This window comes from Crinia signifera, chromosome 5, assembly GCF_055691185.1.
Source record: "Crinia signifera chromosome 5, ASM5569118v1, whole genome shotgun sequence".
In the NCBI taxonomy this organism is placed as follows: Eukaryota; Metazoa; Chordata; class Amphibia; order Anura; family Myobatrachidae; genus Crinia; species Crinia signifera.
Genome location: NC_139221.1, coordinates 65461722 through 65468437, shown reverse-complemented (window position 1 = coordinate 65468437; position 6716 = coordinate 65461722). Strand labels below are relative to the sequence as shown.

Here is a 6716-nt window from a genome sequence, read left to right as displayed (position 1 = left end):
TTGGCTGTAGCTACAAAAAGAACCTTGAACAGGGGCACTCTGTTCCATTTCTACTTAAATGCCTAACAAAGCAAACGAGAAATATATGTTGATCCCAATAAAAAGCTCCATTTGTCCAAAAGAGAACAATATGATGTTGCTTGGGTCGCATAATAGCGTATTCTTGGCAGAGCTGAGTGTGGCCTCTTGCTTGGCACAGACCCTTGGTAGCTAATGATTTATGAGGCATTCAATATGGAGATGTCCAGCAATCATTTGTGGGCAGAAGCTGTAGGATGGTCATGACCGCAGAACTTGTTACAGTCTCACTATGACAATGAAAGCTCCAGTGAGAGACAGCAAGAACATTCTCATGGAGCCTGTGATGCACTGGAGCCCTTTGGGAGATACTCACTCAGGGTAATGTTGCTAAGGCTCTGATACTAGTGTTCCAGCCAAGTAGGAAAGGAATGTGAGGTACATTTTGCAGCTGATCCTCTATCATAGTGTTCTGTTATATCGTGATCCTCATTAACCTCTTCAGCGATCCTCCCACCCGGTGAGCTAATTACTTATCATCAACTGAAATGCAAAATTAAATATCATAGGCATTAGCAATCAAATAATTTGACATTAATCTTACCAGCATTATAAAGGTATTGTAGCGCTGATGATCAGTAGATACAGTGCTCACAGCTGACTTTAACTTTATGCGCTTATTACATATCACTCAATAATAATGTATGTGTACTGCATTCTATACTGTAAAAGCCAAATCTTAAATCTGGCTGAGTTGTAGGCAGCGGCGCTCATGGGTTGTGTTTAGAGATGTGCACGGATCCCCGTATCTTTTGGTTCCAATTCATCATAGTTTTTTCGTTTTGGCAATTCCACCCTCAATTGTTTTGGCTTGGGTTTGGTGTTTGGTTGTGTTCAAAATCAATAAAAAAAAAATCAATAATCATTGATAAAAATCAGTAAAACGTACAATCCGGGACTCAGGCAATCCAGTTAGGGTTTTGGTTTAGTTCAGATGCACAAAATTTAGGTAGATTTGATTTTCTGGAGAACAGAGCCACACATCTCTAGTTGTGTTTAGATCTCTAGTGTCTAATGGTGCCCATACACTATACCCTTGCATGCGATACCCCTTCAATAATTTTATTTATATAGTGCTCTTTCTCCAATGGAAGTCAATGTGCTTAACAGATAGATCGAATGTAATACAGTACAGGAACAATGAAGTAAAGAAAAGCTTTTCCTAAACGATGCTTAAGGGAACTATGTAAATGCTTGAGTAAACAGGAAAGTCTTGAGTCTGTTTGTGAAGGATTCTAGAGTGGGGGCTTCTCAAACTGTGCGGGGAAGCTTGACCCCCAGATGACTCATGGGAGATACTAGATACTACTAAAAGTCCTTAATCTACAGTCCGAAGTGATCAGGTGAGACTGTATGGAATCCGAAGCAGCTTGAGGTACCTTGGGCCTTGGTCATTTAGGGTTTTGAAACTCAGTAAGTTAATCTTGAAGATGATTTACCATTTTATAGGCAGCTAGTGATGGGAGTACAGAATGGGAGTTATGTGTCTTGAACGGGGCTGGTTGGTTAACAGCCTGGCAACTGTGTTTTGCATCAGCTGTAATCGGTGCAACTTTTTTGCTCATAGACATAGGGTGGGTTGCAATAAACGAAAAATGTGGTAAAAACCCTGTTTTCAGGGGTTTTACCACATTTTCATATGCAGTAAAGACCCACCGCTATGGCTTTGTCGCAGGGTGGTTATGCCAGCTGTAGCTGGCGTAATCCTGTAGAAAAAGTGCAGTAATTAGCCTAAGTTAATTGTAAGAGCACCTCTATATGGGTAGTTGCCTAATAAGCAGCTGCTTCCGGGGGTGGTCAGTTCCCCAATAATAAACGGACAAGAAAAAAACAAAGATGAAGCAGCGCTAAACCACAGTAACGAGTGTATGCATCAAGTAAAATAATAACAATTTAATGACATATTAAAAATACATATACAACATATAATGGTAAGATAAGGGGGACCTGTTGGAGTGATAAAAAGTCACCAATGGGGGGTTGATATAACCTGCATAGATCGAAGCTTGCGTCCAGATGCAGAGTAAGTCAGTTGAATGGTACAGTATGCCTGAATCTCCTAATGGTCTCCTGGTTCCAGACCCGTTGGCAAATGATGTTTATAGCCAGCCTGGGGGACCTTTATAATGGAAGTCCGATAGGTCAGGTTTTGCAAACGGTACAGAGACTCTGATAACAAATTGAAGAACGAGATCAAGAGTAAGCAGGTGGTCAAACTCCTCTCCGACTGGTGATAGGTATTTTTCTCCAATGACAGGTCCAGCAACACCAACACATCTCGCTGTGTTTACTCACAGCTTTATCAAGGTGTAATGGATAATGGGAAGGTGCGCTTTTTATACCTGACTTCCTGTATAGGTAATTTGCATAAATCATTGATGCATACACTCAATTCATATAAAAACATATTTTGCTTGCTCAGAGAAAATAGTACATAATATACCTTTCTTAGACATACAGAATGAATCTATAATTCTATAAAATCACTGCAGAGGGCTAAATATATAACCTTTGTAGTTTCAATCACTTCCAGGTTAGGGATATCATTTGGACGTACTAAAGTCCACTGTGTCCTTTACTGTATTTATTTTTTCAGATAATTGTATTCCCCCAGTCACTCTAATGCGTGTGACTCTTAGGGGGTTAATTATAACTTCGCCGATCCTGCCGATTATCTCAGATTGGTCATTTAACTTTCACTGTTTTTTGTTTTGAAGCCAGAAGTGACGTTACGTCACTCTCCAGCAAATCAATTACAGGTTGAGTATCCCGTATCCAAAATGCTCGGGACCAGGAGAATTTTGGATAACGGATTATTCCGTATTTCGGAATATTTTAATATTTCAATGATGTATTTTGAAGTATCTTGCATTTATGCTGTATAAACACATAATATACACACAAATATATTTTATTACCACATAAAATACACACAAACATATTTTAATTGTTCAAAAAACAAGGTTTCAAAACGTGAAACAAAATGTGTGTACTATCTCAGCACTGAATTTGAATGCCAAGCAATCATTGTCTTGCACATATATAGTGGCAGTTACATATCATGTCCTCAGTGATGCTGTTACAAATGTCCCCAGTGAGTTTTTAGCAAAAAAAAATTTTTTTTTCACTTTCTGGAATGTCCGTATTTCGGAATAATTCGGATAACGGATATTCGGATACGGGATACTCGACCTGTATATGAAAACATAAATACAGTAAAGGACACAGTGGACTTTAGTACGTCCAAATGATATCCCTAACCCAGAAGTGATTGAAACTACAAAGGTTATATATTTAGCCCTCTGTAGTGATTTTATAGAATTATAGATTCATTCTGTATGTCTAAGACAGGTATATTATGTACTATTTTCTCTGAGCAAGCAAAATATGTTTTTATATGAATTGAGTGTATGCATCAATGATTTATACAAATTACCTATACAGGAAGTCAGGTATAAAAAGCGCACCTTCCCATTATCCATTACACCTTGATAAAGCTGTGAGTAAACACAGCGAAACGCGTTGGTGTTGCTGGACCTGTCATTGGAGAAAAATACCTATCACCAGTCGGAGAGGAGTTTGACCACCTGCTTACTCTTGATCTCGTTCTTCAATTTGTTATCAGAGTCTCTGTACCGTTTGCAAAACCTGACCTATCGGACTTCCATTATAAAGGTCCCCCAGGCTGGCTATAAACATCATTTGCCAACGGGTCTGGAACCAGGAGACCATTAGGAGATTCAGGCATACTGTACCATTCAACGGACTTACTCTGCATCTGGACGCAAGCTTCGATCTATGCAGGTTATATCAACCCCCCATTGGTGACTTTTTATCACTCCAACAGGTCCCCCTGATATTAACATTATATGTTGTATATGTATTTTTAATATGTCATTCAATTGTTATTATTTTACTTGATGCATACACTCGTTACTGTGGTTTAGCGCTGCTTCATCTTTGTTTTTTTGTAATCCTGTAGAAGCCTATAAGCTTCCTTTTGCAACCCCTCACCTCGGTCTAGGCAGCATCCTTTTGTGCTGCCTGAACCAGTAACCTCCTCCTCCATGCACCTCTTACGGGTGCAGGTAGAAGGAGGCGGAGCTTTACAGCCACTGCAGTCATCTGCACATGGGGTTGCCAGCCAGGAGGAGGGGGGAGAGTACCGGAGACCTGCACACACATTGCCGTGCACATCGCAGAGGCAGCACTTAACGCAAGAGCTGTCCTTTGTGGTAATAATTGCATATGTTAGTGCACATGCAATTATTATCTATGCGGTAGCCGGCGATGTGTGGCGGAGAGGGGCTGCGGATGTTATTGCATCTAAGGTAGAGAGTATTGCAGTAATCTAATCGAAATGATACAAATGCATGTATGGTCTTTGGCAGATCTTCAGAGGGAATTAAGTGTTTTATTCGGGCTATGTTCCTCAGATGAAAGAACGAGGATTTGATTGTGGCTGATATCTGATGATTAAGTATCAAGCCACCATCCAGCACAACTAGAAGTAGATACCCTATTTGTACCTCTTTGTATTGATGCTACAGTTACACAGCCTGATGCTTAGACATAATCTATGCTGACATAGTTGGCTGATGCTTTAAGTACTGCACAGGCATCCTTGTCACACTGCGCCAATGTCCTGATTGTTACCGCACCGAGACACAGAACACATTTGGATGCAGGGAGTGTGGTTTTTAGTTGGTGTTCCTGAGAGGGAACAGAGGGGTGGCTGGGCAATAGCGGGCTTGCTGCTCTCTGTGGCTGAGTCTAGAGAGGCACAGATGCTCATAAAGTACGTCATAATCTGCTGATGTGGCTAGAGACCAATTCATGCAGCCTTAGGTTGCTATAAGCAGCATTAGCATAACAATTCAGCAGGCGACAGATTCTGATTCAGAGCTGGACCCAGGAGTCCCACAGCATGTAGATTTCCTATTATCAGTAATGTGCAGCTGCGCAAGGTCCGTTCCTTGCTACGTCGCCCACAGTTCCCTCCTGCCTCTGTCCTATTGACATCCAGTTTGGAATCAGGTTTAAGGATTCATCAAGGCAGACGAACATCACAGCAAAGTTCAACAAAACTCATTACCATCTATGATGGTAGCAAATCTTTACTGTCTTTACTGTGTTCCTTTATGAGCGGGGAAGAAAAACGATGGATGGTAACGTAGTGCGCACAGTGACTGATCTAGAGTCTCTGCGTGCTCAGCACCTATCAGAGGTGGATTTAGACCTTGTGGGGCCCTAGGCAAGATGCTGGTTAATCTCCGACAATTCATAGTACTATATTTTCACTGCTGATTGCAGCTGGCATCGATACAGTACCTTTGCGCATGCACAGTCTACTGATAAATGCTTAGCTGCGTGAACATCAGCACTGCATACAAATCTGAAACAGGTTCTAGGCCTTTTGGAAGTAGGCTTTATTTTATTTACAAACATTTTTTTTTTATCCTATCAAATAGCATCAAAGGGAGTCATGACATCATGCGGTAGACGCACAATTCTCCTCTGGGAATGTTTTGGATGGCCAGGATATCTTATGGGGCCCCTTGGGACCTTCTTAGCCTCAGGCAGGCACTAAGGTTGCCTTGTGATTCATCCACCTCTGGCGCCTATAATTGAATAGACCCTTATGTGTCTGCAATCTAGGTTGGGACAGCCCTCTAGAATAATAACTCTCCCATCTGCCCGCTCAGGATCTTCCTAGTATGTATGTATGTATGTATGTATGTATGTATGTGTATTGTCATGTCATGTCTTACACTATATCTTATCTGTATTCTATGCTACTCACACGGTCCACACCTGTATCCATGCTAGTGGTAGGTGTTAGCACACAACTCATTACATTGCTATTATGTGTGAAGCATTTATTTTTATAGTTAATTGTAGGTCATATCTGTATAATGCTGTACTGGATTTGTAATTGACTTTTACCATTATAGCATAGGGGCTACCTTCCACTGATTTTTCAGAGAGAGGGATCTAAGAGATCCCTTCCCTGCAACCGCCACTCACACATATGCAGTCTGACAGTAGTGCAGCTGGGTCCCAAACTGAGAAGTAAAGTGATCCCATTGGTAGTCAGTTTACTTGTACACAATGCAGGGATGGGCTTCTACCAGAACGCCAGTGCATGGATGTTTCCTATTGCAGTCGGCACGTATGACATAATGGGCAAACAGTGCACCTAATAACTACACAAGTAACAAGCATCTGATATGTGAAGTGAACTACGTGCAAAAATCATTTATTTTAGTTTTTTTAAGACTACAACGACAGTCTGTGGCTTATACGTATACTTATGTGGCTTATACGTATTTTAAATCTACCTCTGGTCTTATCCCCCAACCTAACCCTCACCTCCCCTTCCCACAGCCTCACGGTAACTATCCATCCTATAACCTAACCCTAGCCACTGTTCCCCCACTCCCAGGAGCCTAACCCTGCCCCTAGTTCCTAACCCTAGCCTATCTGTATCCCAACTGCCAGAATTTTGAATACAACCTGTTGTTTGATAGGTCTTTATTGATTTCAGGGGCCTATTCATTATCACTAATGAACCCATTACATACAGTATGTAGAAACACTACACACATCATTATGGCCTGATAGGGCAGGCTCAGGTG

The 6716-nt window shown here is 41.3% G+C and overlaps 1 protein-coding gene across 9 annotated transcripts in view; it reads left to right on the top strand.

The window, feature by feature from the left end:
• Nucleotides 1-276: 276 nt before the first annotated feature.
• The window catches only part of LOC146080282 (carbonic anhydrase 13-like), a 100441-nt gene continuing 94001 nt past the window's right edge, over nt 277-6716 (top strand). For 7 of the 9 annotated variants that reach the window (XM_083187371.1, XM_083187375.1, XM_083187374.1 and 4 more), the window contains exon 1: nt 277-538. The gene's annotated coding sequence lies outside the window, so the exon portion shown is untranslated. The remainder of the gene's footprint in view (nt 539-6716) is intronic. The other 2 variants (XM_083187370.1, XM_083187376.1) reach the window with 2 other exon arrangements.